General features: G+C 40.5%; 1 long non-coding RNA gene across 1 annotated transcript; it reads left to right on the top strand.

Annotated features, from left to right (window-relative positions):
• Window positions 1–4067: 4067 nt before the first annotated feature.
• LOC115462724 lies at window positions 4068–10556 on the top strand. The gene is made up of 3 exons (XR_003940932.1): window positions 4068–4160; window positions 9290–9296; window positions 10547–10556. It is a non-coding gene; the product is annotated as an uncharacterized LOC115462724 (long non-coding RNA).
• Window positions 10557–15761: the final 5205 nt, after the last annotated feature.

Raw genomic sequence — 15761 nt, 5'->3', positions numbered from 1 at the left:
GGGACTTACATAGAAAAATAGCCACTCCACCTTTGCGCCCCACAGAGGGAGAGCAAAAGTCTTCACCTACCCACTGCTGCTCTGCTAATGATAATCTAGTCTTCTGGAGACATAGAACATCAGCTTTGTGGTGGTTTAAAGCCCCTCAAATGTTTGTGCGCTTAATAGGGGAGTTAATGCCTCAAATATTCCAAGAAATAAATCTAACAATACCAGGGGTCTGGCCACTCATCCCATAGAAGTAGAAAAAGCATAAACCACTGAAAGAGGAAACGTACACAATACCCCCGGGAGAATAACCATCCATGGATTTGATACTGAGCCACACAACTGCGTACAAATCAGCGAACCTTTCACACAACAACCCACCCCAACTCTGCCATACACCAGAATACTGTAACACCCAGCCTACTCTCTGGAGCCCCCCTTCCAACCCTTTCCTGTGTTCCCATAAAAGACCCACCACACGCCTTATGCAGTGAAAACTAAGGAGATCACTATAGATGTTCAGGGTCCCGCACCCCTCTAAAGTATCTGCGATACAGTGTGCCCCCCAAAGAAAGACTCCCCTCCCAACAAAGCTTACACAATAATTCAGGCAAATAGAAGCAGGTTTTCCCACAGAGATCTTCATCTCCCGCACATATTTCTGAGCTGCTTGGGGAGAGTCAAAACTTCGCCACTGGCCTTGATGAAAAACCTGTAGCAGAGAAGGATAGAGGAGCATAAACCTGACTTGCAAATCTCTGAGCTCTGAACAAAGAGGTGAGAGGTGGTGTTTGTGCTCCTGCAAAACTGTCAACTAATCCTGAAATATATGCACTGGAGCTCCCTCATACGGCAAACAGTCTAGTTTCTGCTGAAATCCCCCCAAAGATTTTCAGTTTTATGAGTTTAATTGTGAAACTTCACTTGTACTACTCTGGGGCGATTTCTACCATCTTGAAGGCTGTCCAAGCGGTCAGCCTGTTCTAAACAAAGGGGGCCGGCACCGTGTGAAAGAGCAAATTCTGAGCGTAACCAATGCTCCAGCAAGGTGTTTAGTGAGGGAAGGGAAAGGGGGCTTGATATACCACCTTTCTGAGTTTTTTTGCAACTACATTCAACGTGCTTTACATATATTCAGGTACTTGTTTTGTACCAGGGGCAATGGAGGGTTAAATGACTTGTCCAGAGTCACAAGAAGCTGCAGTGGGAATTGAACCCAGTTCCCCAGAATCAAAATCCGCTGCACTAACCACTAGGCTACTCCTCCACTAGCAACAGTCCATGTAGAAGCCTGCCCTTCCAGATCACCAATGCAGCCACGCAGGCTTCTGTTTCTGTGAGTCTGACGTCCTGCAAGTACGTGCAAGATGTCAGACTCACAGAAACAGAAGTTTGCACGGCCGCGTTGCTGATCTGCAAGGGCAGGCTTCTACATGGAATAACAACATTAACATTCCATGTAGAATCTCAAATAGTAACAACAGAATCTCAATAGTAGCAACATTCCATGTAGAATGTCAAATAGGGAAAGGGAACTAGGGCAATGGAGGGTTAAGTGACTTGCCCAGAGTCACAAGGGGCTGCAGTGGGAATTGAACTCAGTTCCCCAGGATCAAAGGCCACTGCACTAACTACTAGGCTACTCCTCAACTGTCTGGGTGGATTCAGGTAGTCCAACAATCCGGAGGTTCTCTCTCCTGGGTTGATTTTCCAGATTATTTATCTGTGTAGCCATCCCTGTGACCTGTTCCACCAGCACCGCCAATTGTTTTGCATCTTCTGTTGCAGACAGGGCTGTGGTACATCTGTTTGTGTCAGCAAGTAAAAACTCCAAATGTGCCAGTTGGGTAGATAGTTGGCTTGGCTCAGTCATGGCTCCGATGGCTGCCACACTGCCTCCGTGATTTGTCTTAATTGAGTTGAAGAAAACGGAGGAGTCGTGGGAGTTTCATCTGGCGCCATCTTGTGGACACCTCCGCGGGGCTTTTCACGATCCGTTCTTACTCCTCCTTTCCCAGGCATAGGGTTTACCACCACAGTAACAAATTTGTCCATGAACTATTCGGTGTCCCCAGATGAGGCTGGTTCAAAAAATAAAGAAGCACAAAACTCAGTTAAAGGTGCAGGAACCCCTGAGAGGAGGAAACGTCGTTCTGTGCCTCTCAACACATCACGTGCTCTTTGGATGGTGTTTTTAGAGGTTGAATGTTCCAGGTAACAGTTGATCTCCTGATGCAGCAACAGGTGAAACAAGGCACCCTTGCTGGGGTTCTTTTGGGGGTAATGCGTGTCATGCATATGAGAACTTTGAGATTGAGGTCTGCTTTCAAGTGATTTTTCCTTGCATCCATGGAAGAAAAGTTCTCCAGTGGAGTTCAGTAACATCCATTTCAAGGAGCCCAGTTGGACCATTTAATTATTTAAAGATAAGTACTTTCCAGCATAGTTTTTCAAGCATGCTTGTACAGCCCATGGCAATTATTTAATAGGAACCACTTTCATTTTATAATTGGGGATTTTTTTGGAAAGTTATTTTTCTCCTGTTAAAAGGAGTTTTTTTACACTGATTTTTTCCCCCCATTGGTGAAACTAATGATAGAAATGGGACTGATAAGAATCACGAGCAGCTATGCCACCCCCAGGAGATCTGAGGTTGCAGTTGGTAAATATATTTATCCTGTAATCCTTTGCGGGTGATTTTCCTTTTTTCTTAACAAACCTTTTGGAATAGTAATACTAGTTTGTAGCTCCAGAGTTTTTCCTTTTTAATATTAACCCATTTGTTTGTTTTACCTATTGAAGGTTTCTGGATTTGCAGTATAAGTTCAACTCTGGATAGATTTGTCTTTTCTCTTTTTGACACAGAACAATGTTTCTATCTATCTGAAATGTATATTATTGTGAATTAAGTACATAAATGTGAAATAATTAATTTGTCTTGAGCTCTCTTTTAGCCTGAAAATGAAATAAACTGCTGAAGTTCAGCGTTTGTAGTTTGCTGAATTGCCATTTTTCCTTTTATCAGTGACTTGCTTTGTTTCAATCCTCTGCTAAGCCCTGGCATTAGAAAACATTCTCTGTGTTCAAGTAGGTACAGGGCTGAGTTCCTGATCGAATTTTGTTTCTAACTAGAAACCTTGGTGCTGACAGGCACAGAGGCTCCTATTAACACATCATTACATGTGTCCTTCTTACTGTCAATTAGTAATAGCAAAGTATAACCTAGCTTCATTATTAATTAGGAAAAGTCTTCTTGTAGGCTGTGTGATTAAAATCTGAACCATAATCACAGGTAATATTTCATTTGCTGGCAATGTGGAAGGAAATATGGATTTCTTATGCTAATTTATAGTAAGATAAAGGGCAGTAAAGTGACTGTGAGGATGTCATAGGTCCCATGGGTGCTCGATATCCGTGGGACTGATGGCTCATATGCAAAGGGAAGCACTTCTGCCCACATATTTTACACAAGCATGAAATAAATTGCAACGTGTGAATGCGAAAGTGATCTCGGTGCATCACACTAGGAATGTTGTTAAGTAGCTGGGGGTGGGGGTGGAAGAGCAGAGAGGTGGCAGATTTTCAAAACATGATTTTACAAAGGCAGGACATTCAGGATCAGGGACTGGACTGTGTGGAAATCTGGATAGGAGTGAAATTTACACCACGACAGAGACAGCTAACCAGAGACAGGATGCTTCTTTCTCATGAATAACTTTATCTGTGCAGTTATTCGAAGGACATTCTAAGGAGGGAAGTTATCAACCTGGGCTACTGTTAAGACATGTTATGGTTCCTCTGCTAAAACAGCAGGAGTTATCTTTACGGTCCTTCACTCTGCCCATGCATTTTCCACAAATGTCTATTGGTTTCTTATTTTACTGCCTTTCAACAAATCAGCATAGTGGTTAACACACTAATCATTAGAAAAAGACAAAAGCTACGATTTAATCATAGAAAATAGAAATAGGAAACATCCAATTCATAAGAACATGTTACCGTACTAGGACAGACCGAAGGTCCATCAAGCCCAGTATCCTGTTTCCAACAGTGGCCAATCCAGGTCACAAGAACCTGGCGAGATCCTGAAAAACTTCAATACATTTTATGCTTCTTATCCCAGAAATAAGCAGTGGATTTTACCTAGTCCATATTACTAATGGCTTATGGATGTTTCTTTTAGAAAAGTATCCAAACCTTTTAAAACCCTGCTAAGCTAACTGCTTTAACCACATTTTTTTGTTAGCTACTTGTTTTGAGAACCTATGGGTTTCCTTTTTCTCTTGCTCTTGTTTACCTTTCTTACAAAAAGATCTGTGCTGAATCTCCACTACTGTTATATCATTCCATCCCATCAGTGGAGGAGTGGCCTAGTGGTTAGGGTGGTGGACTTGGGTCCTGGGGAACTGAGGTCAATTCCCACTTCAGGCACAGGCAACTCCTTGTAACCCTCCATTGCCCCAGGTACTAATAAATACCTGTATACAATATGTAAGCTGCATTGAGCCTGCCATGAGTGGGAAAGCACAGGGTACAAATGTAACAAAAAATTTAAAAAAAATTCAGGTACTCCCCCATTTTACCAAATCGGTAGGGTTAAAATCCATGAATTGGAGCTTTGTGTGTCTGCGTGTGATGATCACTATTGCCAAGGTAGGCACCCACTCAAATGCATAAGTACTTAAGTATTGCCACGCTGGGACAGACCAAAGGTCCATCGAGCCCAGCATCCTGTTTCCAACAGTGGCCAATCCAGGTCACAAATACCCGGCAAGATCCCAAAAATGTACAAAACATTTTATACTGCTTATCCCAGAAATAGTGGATTTTCCCCAAGTCCATTTAAATAAGTATATAAGTATTGCCATACTGGGAAAGACCAAAGCTGGACTCATTATCTTCATTTGGGAGCACAAGATCTAGCATAGCCCCTCCCCTCATGGGTTAACATCACCAAATTTCCTAAAAGGCAGTTTGGTTTTAATTAAAACTTCCCAAGTGATTGTCCTGGTTCTTTTTTTAATATTGTAAGCTGCTAAGAACCCAGTGGATTCACTGGTATAGAAATGATTTGTAATGTAATATAATAGAAAGTAGCAAGTTCATCTGATTTTACTTAGTAATATTTAAAGTTAATCCTAAAATCTAATTTATTTTTTTAGAGGAAGGAAAAGACCTCAGAAGCTCGGCTTGTTGTCATTGATTTAGCAACAGAAATGCCAAACAAACGTCCTCATTGATCTAAAAAAAACCTCAATTTTTCTAACTTTTTAAAGTGTATACAGCGCTGCGTAACCCTAGTAGCATTCTAGAAATGTTAAGTAGTAGTAGTAGTAGTAGTAGTATTCATTGTTTCACATTGTTTTCTATTCATTGTTAATGTTGCTTATTAGATCTGATGCTTCTTATCATAGAAAAGAGAAAACGGGAATTAACAGATAAGAAAGAACAAGTAACAATGGAAATTTCCAACTTACACACAACTATGAATCATGAATCGTTTGATAAGCAACACCAAAAAATTAAAGAAAACATTGAAAAGTGTAGAGAACTTTACCACATTCGTTGCTGGAGAATGTGGTAAAGGTGGTTAGCTTAACAGAGTTTTAAAAAGGTTTGGAAGTCTTCCTAAAGGAAAAGTCCATAGACCATTATTAAATTGGACTTGGGGAAAATCCACTATTTCTGGGATAAGCAGTATAAAATGTTTTGTACTTTTTTAGGATCTTGCCAGGTATTTGTGACCTGGATTGGCCACTGTTGGAAACAGGATGCTGGGCTCAATGGACCTTTGGTCTGTCCCAGTCTGGCAATACTTATGACAGTTTCAAAACATTTTCAAAGAAATCTCAAAGTTAAATTGCAGGGCAGAGGGTATCCTAAGGGACTTCTTTAACAAGCCTATACAAGAACTAAATGTAACCAGAGAGAATTATTATTGAATTCTAACAAACAAGTACAAGATGTTATAAACACACAAACATGCATTATTAAATAGACTCAGGCAGCTCCTCTTGCTACTAAAATCATCAAGAAACATTGGAGAATTATCCGAATGCATCCAGCATTTAAAGATCATGATTTAAGAATAGCATATTCTCACAGGACAAATATCAGAGAAATACTTCAAACAGATGATTCTAAAGTAAATCCAAGTACTACTAGATTCAGAGGGGCATAATTGAATGAAAACGTCTATCTCCATGGGCGTTTATCTCCGAGAACGGGTCCGTGAAGGGGCAGACCGAACCGTATTTTCGAAAAAAATAGACGTCCATGTTTTATTCGACAATTTGTGAGCTGGGCGTTCTTGCTTTTCAGCGATAATGGAAAATGAAAGCGCCCAGCTCAAAAACGAATAAATCCAAGGCATTTGTTCGTGGGAGGGGCCAGGATTCGTAGTGCACTGGTCCCCCTCACATGCCAGGACATCAACCGGGCACCCTAGGGGGCACTTTTACAAAAACAAAAAAAAAAGGTAAAAGAGCTCCCAGGTGCATAGCACCCTTCCCTTGTGTGTTGAGCCCCCCAAATCACCCTCAAAACCCACTGCCCACAAGTCTACACCATTATTATAGCCCTAAGGGGTGAAGGAGGGGCACCTACATGTGGGTACAGTGGGTTTGGGGGTTGGACGACTAATAAGCATTAAGCAGCACAATTGTAACAGGTAGGGGGGAGATGGGCCTGGGTCCACCTGCCTGAAGTCCACTGCACCCCTAACTGCTCCAGGGACCTGCACACTGCTGCCAGGGAGGTGGGTATGACATTTGAGGGTGAAAATAAAAAGTTGTAAAACATCATTTTTTGTGGTGGGAGGGGGTTAGTGACCACTGGGGGAGTCAGGGGAGGTCATTCCCGATTCCCTCTGGGGGTTATCTGGTCATTTAGAGCACTTTTTGGGGCCTTATTCGTGAAAAAACAGGGTCCAGGAAAAGTGCCCTAAATTCTAGCTACAAACGCATACTTTTTTTCCATTATCGGTAAAAAGGCGCCCATCTCTCCTCGGCCGATAACCACGCCCCAGTTCCACCTTCGCCACGCCTCTGACACTCCCCCGTCAACTTTGTACGCTTCCGCGATGGAGTGCAGTTGAAAACGTCCAAAATTGCCTTTCCATTATACCGATTTATTCGTTATTGTGAGATAAATGTCTATCTCCCGATTTGGGTCGAAATCTAGGCGTTTCTCTCTTTCAATTATAAGGTGGACAGTCACCCAAGTTGTGGATCTTATATATACTGTTCATATATGTTGTGCTATAAAGATTTTATCAATCCCACTGACAATAAATTATACATCCTCAAGCATAATACAGATTGCAGCAGCACATATGTGTTTTACGTCCCAATATGTCCCTGCCAAAAAATCTACGTCAGTAAGACTACCCAGAGCTCTGAAGCAGCAGGTCAGTGAACATAAACATTATGCTTCCCATCAAAAAGTGGAACCACTGATTACAGCCCATCATATTGCACAATAACACAAAGATTACAAATGCATAGTTATAGATCAAGTAATGAAGACCATTAGAGGAGGGGACAGAGGTTGCAAATTATTACAAGAACTGAAATGGATTTACAAGCTGCAATCCCTTATGCCTAATGGCTTAAACAATAAAATAGAATGCAAAGTATTCCTATAAGTAGGCTATATTTAGTAAATGGACAGTCATATAACATCCCTTAAAAGAAATTCTCTGCCTAGTCCCTTTAAAAACATATGTAAGTAACTGATTGGTTCAGTGATCACGGCGTCTTTTTAAAAATTGGAAGGCGCCATCTTTAAGATTGCTGTTTCCACACGGTTGGATCTAAGGACACTTCACCAGGTAAAATCGTTGATAAGATTGGGGAAAAGAATGAAGCTAAGCATAAATCTAAGTATATAAAATACAAACCTAGCAGCTTTGGATTTTACTTATTTTCTTCTTGATTAGGACACTAAAGGCCCTGTTTAATAAACTGCGCTACAGGCGCGTTAGTTTTTGTAACGTACGCTAATCAGCGCGCACTGTGTAGGCGCCCACAATATTCCTATGGCTGCCTTCACACTTAATTTTGTGCACGTGCTAAAAACGCTAGTGCACCTTAGCATACAGGGTCCTTAGAATTTAAAGCTGGCAGTTTAAATTCAAACGGAGGCACTCTGTTGAGCAAACTGGAGAAACTGAATGAAGTATCTTTTATAAAAAAAAGATAAGTGTCCTTTAATTTCTAGTTGACCAAATAATGTGAAACAAGGAATAGAAAAGTAAAGCATGTATGCACTTTAAAAAAATTAGAAAACTTGAGGAGTTTTTTTAGACCAGTGATAACGTTCACCCAGCATTGCTAAATTAATGACAACAAGCCGAACTCCTGAGGTCTTTTCCTTCCTCTAAAAAAATAAAAAATTAGATTTTAGGATTAACTTTAAATATTACTAAGTAAATTCTACGTGTTGAGTATTCTCATTAGCAAGTTATCAGCCACTTACGTTTATAATGTCATTTGTCTGAGTAGTACACTTTGAAAAGCATCCACAATCTCTCTACTTCTTTCTGATTCTGCAGATTGGACGTTTCAATCTGTATCTGTGAGCTCTTTGAGCAGGGACTGTCCTTTCATGTATGGTGTACAGCACTGCGTATGCCTTGTAGCGCTATAGAAGTGATAAGTAGTAGTATCTGGCAGGTAGAAATCTCCCAGCAGTAGCACCTCCCCCTGAGACACAGGGAGAGCTGGGTGGTTGAGAGACAGAGACAGCTCATATCTCCCCTCATCCATCTCTTTTCCAAACTGAAGAGCCCTAACCTCTTTAGCCTTTCCTCATACGAGAGGAGTTCCATCCCCTTTACCATTTTAGTCACTCTTCTTTGAACCTTTTCTAATTCTTCTATATCTTTTTTGAGATACGGTGACCAGAACTGAACGCAATACTCAACTTGCTAATTAGCAGACCATGGTGAAGTATCTACTTAAAGTAGTAAATAAAAGCATGCAAAGAGTATCCCAGTGCGTTGCACAACCTACGGGAAGGGACGTTAATGCTGAGCTTCTTACCCCAAGAACTCAGCTAGATGGACCAGTCCATGATATTTCTTTATTTATTTGTTACATTTGTATCCCACATTTTCCCACCTATTTGCAGGCTCAATATGGCTTACATAGTACCATATTGGCGATAGCCAGTTCCTGTCTAATGGTTACAAAGTGAGCAATGGTATAATAAGGTTTGTGTGTACAAGACACAATAGTGGATCGTAGGGAGGGGTAGTTATGTTTTGTCCATACGTTCTTTGGTTTCGCTTGTGTTGCAGGGTTTAGGTATTTAGGTTGGGTCGGTAGGGTATGCCATTTCGAACAGATTAGTTTTTAGTAATTTCCGGAAGTTTAGGTGGTCATACGTTGTTTTTACAGCTTTAGGTAATGCGTTCCATAGTTGTGTGCTTATATAGGAGAAGCTGGATGCATAAGTTGATTTGTATTTGAGTCCTTTGCAGTTTGGGTAATGGAGATTCAGGTATGTTCGTGTTGATTTTGTTGTGTTTCTAGTTGGCAGGTCTATGAGGTCTGTCATATACACCGGGGCTTCGCCGTAGATGATTTTGTGAACCACTGTGCAGATTTTGAATGCAATACGTTCTTTGAGGTTCAATGTTTGATATCTTAAATTCTTTGCCTAGATTTTATATATACACATTGTTTGTAGTGAGATTTATTACAGTTGGGTAAAGTTAACACAGATGTCCTAAAGCTTGTAAGCCTGATTTTAACAGAACATAGAAATAGGAACAAAGAAATCCAGGTCGCAATGGGTCATGTCCTACTATAATATATATATGCATATTAAATCCACGAGCTTGACCCTTTATTTTTGAAAACAATCTGCTGATGTAGAGTCTTTTGGGAGCGGATGTGCCTGTGCCAGCAGCATGCAATAAGAGCATCCATTTTACAAAGTGTCGGAGCTTGCACGTTTCTGTCGATTTCATTCACCCGTAAGTACCGATGCATAGAAAAGCACATGGTTCCTAATTATCTGCTCTTTGGATGCAATTGAAAACATTTTAATTTAAGTTCATTATGTGAATATTAGGGCTTTTGAGTTTTTATTGTATTTTGTTTTTTTTCTCTATTCTGTTTAGGTTTATTTTTTATTGTAAGACACATAAGACCTGTGTAGGGATTCTGAGACTAATCGAGCCCTGTGTTAGATTAGATTAGAAATCTCTGTAGGTGAATAATTAAGAATAGAACCCGCAATCATTCTGCAGAATCCATATGGGGGAGGGGGATTAAGGGGGGAATTTCTTTTATCGCTGCCTAAAACATGCACTTTCAAAAATCCTTGACATCCCTGAGTGAAGCTGCAAATCCTGACATTCAGAATAGTGAAGAACAGAGACATGCATTAGCCTTCTGAAACAAGGAATACACCTGTATATTTTGGCCATGCCTTAGTTCTGCTCAAAGTAGTAAAGAACCAGAGTATAATATGGAGGGGAAAAAATGAAAAAGGATTGACCAGATAAACTAAGTAAACTATGTAAAAAATTTTATATAGTAATGGAGAGATCTCAGAATATAAACTCACCCAAGGGAGGCTACACCGAAGTGATTTACGCCTCTAAGGGTGGACAAGTTTCTCGATCATAGATCTTCTCTGTAATTTTTTATTTTATTTTTTATGTGTGCCAAAACACTCATGTGCTCCTATTCCAATGAAAATATATAACCTAATGCAATATTGAAAATATCTAAATCAATCCTCTCATTTTCTCTGTCCAATCTCATGCACGTAACAAACAAAAATTATATAGATGTCTCTCCTTTCTTACTTTCATAATTTCAATAGATTGCTATTGTGCTGAAATTTCTTAGCATTATTATATACTATAAATCAATAGAATCAACGTAGGCACTTAGCGTATAGACCGGTGATCCACTCCCAGATAACCTTCAATCCGTTTTTGCAATTTATAATCTAGTCAAGAGGTCCATCACCGCTTCTCATGCTCCAACAGGAGCGAGTCTAGTTTTGTTATCCCAGATCTTAAATGCTCCCGCGCTGAAATGCGCTATGTTGTTCTGTTGTCCTCAATAAACCATAACGAGTTCGACTCTGCAGGGTTTCATATCCACTTCCTCAGGAACTCAAGATATGATTTGACAAAGTAAGACTGAAAGGAAAAGTGTCGCTCTTGGGTTAGTCGCTGCTCCTATCAAGCCAAGATTTTTAAATGTTCTCTGGCAGGAAATGACGTCGTTTCCACACTCCTCAAACTATTGGATAAACATCATGATAATAAATTAAAGAAGAATTAGCTGAAAGGGAATTCAAATAATTGTGTTCCATTCAATAAAATCATTAAGTCCATTAGGAACTGTCGTGTCTAATTCAAAGATCCAAAATTGTTCCTTCCAATTAAGTACTTGTACCATGTCTCCTCCCCTAGAGGAACAAACCACCTGATCTATAATTAACCATTTCAATTGTGCAAAATGATGATTAAATTTCACACATTGGGTTACAAGTGGGGCCGTCAACACTTGTTTATGACGTCTATTTTTATGTTCTGTGAGGCGAGTTTTTATGTCTCTTAGTACACCCCACATACCATAACTTGATTTTGTTTGTATACAAGAGTGTCTAAAAATGATATACTCTCGTAACTGCTTTGCATTGTAAATTTAAGATTATTGTCTAAAATGTTTAACCATCCACTAAACTGTTGTAGTGAATGGTACGTAGACGTCCAGATGAAAAAAATACGTGAGTGCCTTTGAAGAGAGTCATCTATAAACTTCAACATGGTTTCAACATATTAAAATATGGCACCGATTCATTGATGGTATTTTTTTCATCTGGACGTCTACATACCATTCACTACAACAGTTTATTGGATGGTTAAACAATAAACTGGTTCCCTGCTCCGGAACCAGCTTCTCCATGCAGATTACATAACATAATAGCTACTCTTGCATACTGCTACCACATCACAGTTCTAGGCAATTAACAAAAGAAAAGATTAAAGTTTTCAAAGAGTTTCTAAAATTTTTTACATTTATAAGAATATAAAACGTTTTGAAACCTCTATTTTAGCTACTTGAAAATCTAATAATTTTATTTATTTATTTATTAAGATTTATTTACCGCCTTTTTGAAGGAATTCACTCAAGGCAGTGTACAATAAGAATAGATCAAACATGAGCAATAGACAATTACAGCAGTAAAAATATTCAAGTAACAATACAAAATATGGCATGGTATACTACTTACAATGTCAACACAATATGTAATAGAACATTTTAATTGACAGTGAAGGGTATAAGCATAGATAGAACATATAGACAGGTAAGAGAGTAAGAAGTGTTAGAAAGTAAGGTGACTGATTTAAAGAAAGTTGCACATGAGGTCAGAGAGATGGTTAACATATAGATAGGTAAGAGTTGGATTCATACATTTTCGTTCTATTTTTCTTCTTCAAAGATGGAAAAGCAAACTTTTTTTTCTCAGAGGCCTAGAAGAATTGGCAAAATAAAAATGTTCAACAATATAAGCTGATACATCTCCATGTAAGACAGTACAGTTTAAACAGAATCCTTCAATCCATAGGGAGTCAGTGGAGTGTTTTGTAATAAAGTGAAATTCTTTCATTTATGCCTATTGAAAATATCAGGTGAACAACTGTGTTTTGTGTTTGCACTTTTTTTCAGTAGTTCTTTAGTACAAACTATCAGGCTTATTTTTGAAAGAGAAGGGTGCCCATCTTTCGAAACAAATTGAGCACTTGGGCGACTTTACTTGGTCCATTTTTTCTTACGACCAACCTTCAAAAAGGTGCTTGAACTGACCAGATGATCACTGGAGGGAATCGGGGATGACTTCCCCTGACCCCACCCAGTGGTCACTAACCACCTCCCACCCTGAAAAAAACAACTTTAAAACTTTTTTTGCCAGCCTGAAATGTCATACTCAGGTCCATCACAGCAGTATGCAGGTCCCTGGGGGGGGGGGGGGGGGGGGAGGCATGTATGTGTCAGCGGAGGCATAGCAAAGGCATGGATGTCCTTCTTTCAAACATTTTGGACGTCCTGAACTGCCCCCCCCCCCCCCACAGGGACGGCCAAATTTCGAGTGGAGTAGAGTAGATTGGAAGAGTGGCCTAGTGGTTAGAGCACTGGTCTTGCAATCCAGAGGTAACCAGTTCAAATCCCACTGCTGCTACTTGTGATACAGAATCCAAATAAATAAAAAGGGTGTCAGAGGCATAGCAGGCATGGACATCCTTCTCACAGAAACATCCACATTTTGGACGTCCTCAACTGCCGTCGCAGGGACTGAGGCATAGCAAAGGACATCCTTCACCCATACTCTAAAAAAAAAACAAAAAAAAAAAACGTCCCTGATGAGCACTTGGATGTTTTCACCTGGACTTGTATTTTTCTAAGGTTGTAGATGGCAATTTATTTAAGGTTGTAGATGGCTATTATACACGCAGCTTGTCTGCATATATGAAGCCGTCTTTGGCATGCGCAGAGCAGCCACGCATAATGCTTGGCTGCTCTGCACTGGCTTCCCCTCCTTAGGAAGGAAATCATGTGCAAATGAGCTAACAGTGAGCAGCTCATTTGCATGCGATTTCCTTCATGCATGCCCGTTCTTTTCCGAATCGCTAAGGGATCGGTAAGGGAAGGGCTTTTTCCGTTCAGTTAGTGCATCAGTTAGTCCACTGCAGTGCCCCCTAGGGTGCCCAGTGGGTGTCTTGGCATGTCAGGGGGACCAGTGCACTATGAATGCTGGCTCCTCCCATGACCAAAGGGCTTGCATTTGGTTGTTTCTGAGATGGGTGGCCTTAGTTTCCATTATCGACGAAAATCATAAATGACCAAGTCTTAAGGATGACCATCTCTAGGGACGACCTAAATTTCAAGATTTGGGTGTCCCCAACCGTATTATCGAAACAAAAGATAGCCGCCCATCTTGTTTCAATAATATGGGGTTCCCCGCCCCTTTGCCCCTCAAGAGAACTTGGGCGCCCCATTCGATTATGCCCCTCCACATATCTGAGATTGCAGTAATCCAATTGAGAAAGTATTAAAGCTTTTATTAATAGTTTAAACTGTTCAACTGAAAAAAAAAGAAACCTTATAAATCCACCGTAACTTAACGATTTCTTCACTAAAGAATTAATTTGAGGTTCCAGAGACAAAGTGCTACCTAAGATTTTGATTAATGGAGAACGTTTATATTCTATCTGGTTAATCATGATGGATTCAAGAAATTGGCTCTGACCTATTATTGATCAATAGAAACTTCATTTTATTTATGTTTAATTTCTGCTTATGGTGGTTCATCCAACTTTATATTAACACTAGGAAAAAATGCCCGTTTCTGAGCGGAATGAAACGGGCGCTAGCAAGGGGCCCCCTCCCTCCGTCCGTCGAAGCTACTTGCCTTGTTCGCTGTGGGCCATTTCGGCCCGCGAGTGTCAATAGCTCCGCCCTCGACGTCATGACGTTTTGACGCGTCATGACGTTTTGACGCGAGGGCGGTGCAGACACTCCAGGGCACACCGGATATCTCGGGCGCCTCAAGTTCCGTGGAGGCTTCAGAACGTTGGGGTTGCCTTTTATATATATAGATTATACCTTTCTGTATATTAGGTGACTCTAATTGTAATGTAATATGTATTGGAATTAAAACTGTAATATCTGTATAGTTATACGTTTTAAAACCCTGTTTTTCCAATTCAAATCCCAGGGAATGCAAGAAGATGTTAAACATTGTGGGGGACAAGGGTTGTTGTGCCCCCATGTTCATGAAGGCAGTGCGGATCGTTATGTATATTTAATTTGAGTATTATTGTATTCAATTGCATTGTCTGTGTAATAGCACTGTGTACAGGGGCTTCTCCCTCCCTATAGTTTGCAGTATCCTGTGGTTGACTCCTTGTAAGCTCTCCCTATTGGCTGTTAGCTCTGAGCTAGGGCCAGCTCTCCCTCTCTGCCCCTGGAGGCTGTGTGAGAGAACCCATTCTTGCTAGCATTCTTTGTCATCAGCAGCTATTCTAGGGCTGATCTCTCCTTAACCTACTATAATTCCATCAAGGTGTTTTGACATTTCCCCAAGTCATTCCCCATTTATTTTCACTGTTACAGTGGAGAAGTAGCCTAGTGGTTAGAGCAGCAGACGTTGATCCTGGGGAACTGGGTTTAATTCCCACTGTAGCTGCTTGTGATTCTGGGCAAGTCATATAACCTCCATTACCCCAGGTGCAAATAAGTACCTGTATATACCATATAAAGTACTTTCAATGTATTTGCAAAAACCACAGAAAGGCAGTATATCAAGTCCCATTCCCTTTCCCTTTCAGCTGGGCTGGGATTCTGGCTACTTCCTTTCCTCTGGGATGACTAGATACTGACTCTATGTGCAGAAGGCAACAATTCTCTTCTAAGCAACTGAACTGTAAGTTGGATTTTTTTTTCGGGGGGGGGGGGGGGTTGTTTGTTTATTATGAGTGCTACAATAAAGAATATTTGGTTAAGAACTGAGAGTCTACTGGTACAGCTACTACTTGTGGATGGTTTAAGCTGGCTGTGGAAGCTACTCTATACTTTTCCAAGAACAGTACAAGAGTGACCCCTGAGGTACTCCACAGGGATTTTGCCATTTGTCAAACAATGCATTATTTATTATAATCTTATCAGATCTATATATCAACCGCCCCCCCCCCCCCACTCCGAAACTAATTTAGAACCCCACCTGTTATTTCTATTGATTCT

Source organism: Microcaecilia unicolor, chromosome 2 (assembly GCF_901765095.1).
Source record: "Microcaecilia unicolor chromosome 2, aMicUni1.1, whole genome shotgun sequence".
NCBI lineage: Eukaryota > Metazoa > Chordata > Amphibia > Gymnophiona > Siphonopidae > Microcaecilia > Microcaecilia unicolor.
The sequence above is the reverse complement of the archived record's forward strand: the minus strand, read 5'-3'. Positions and strand labels throughout refer to the sequence as shown.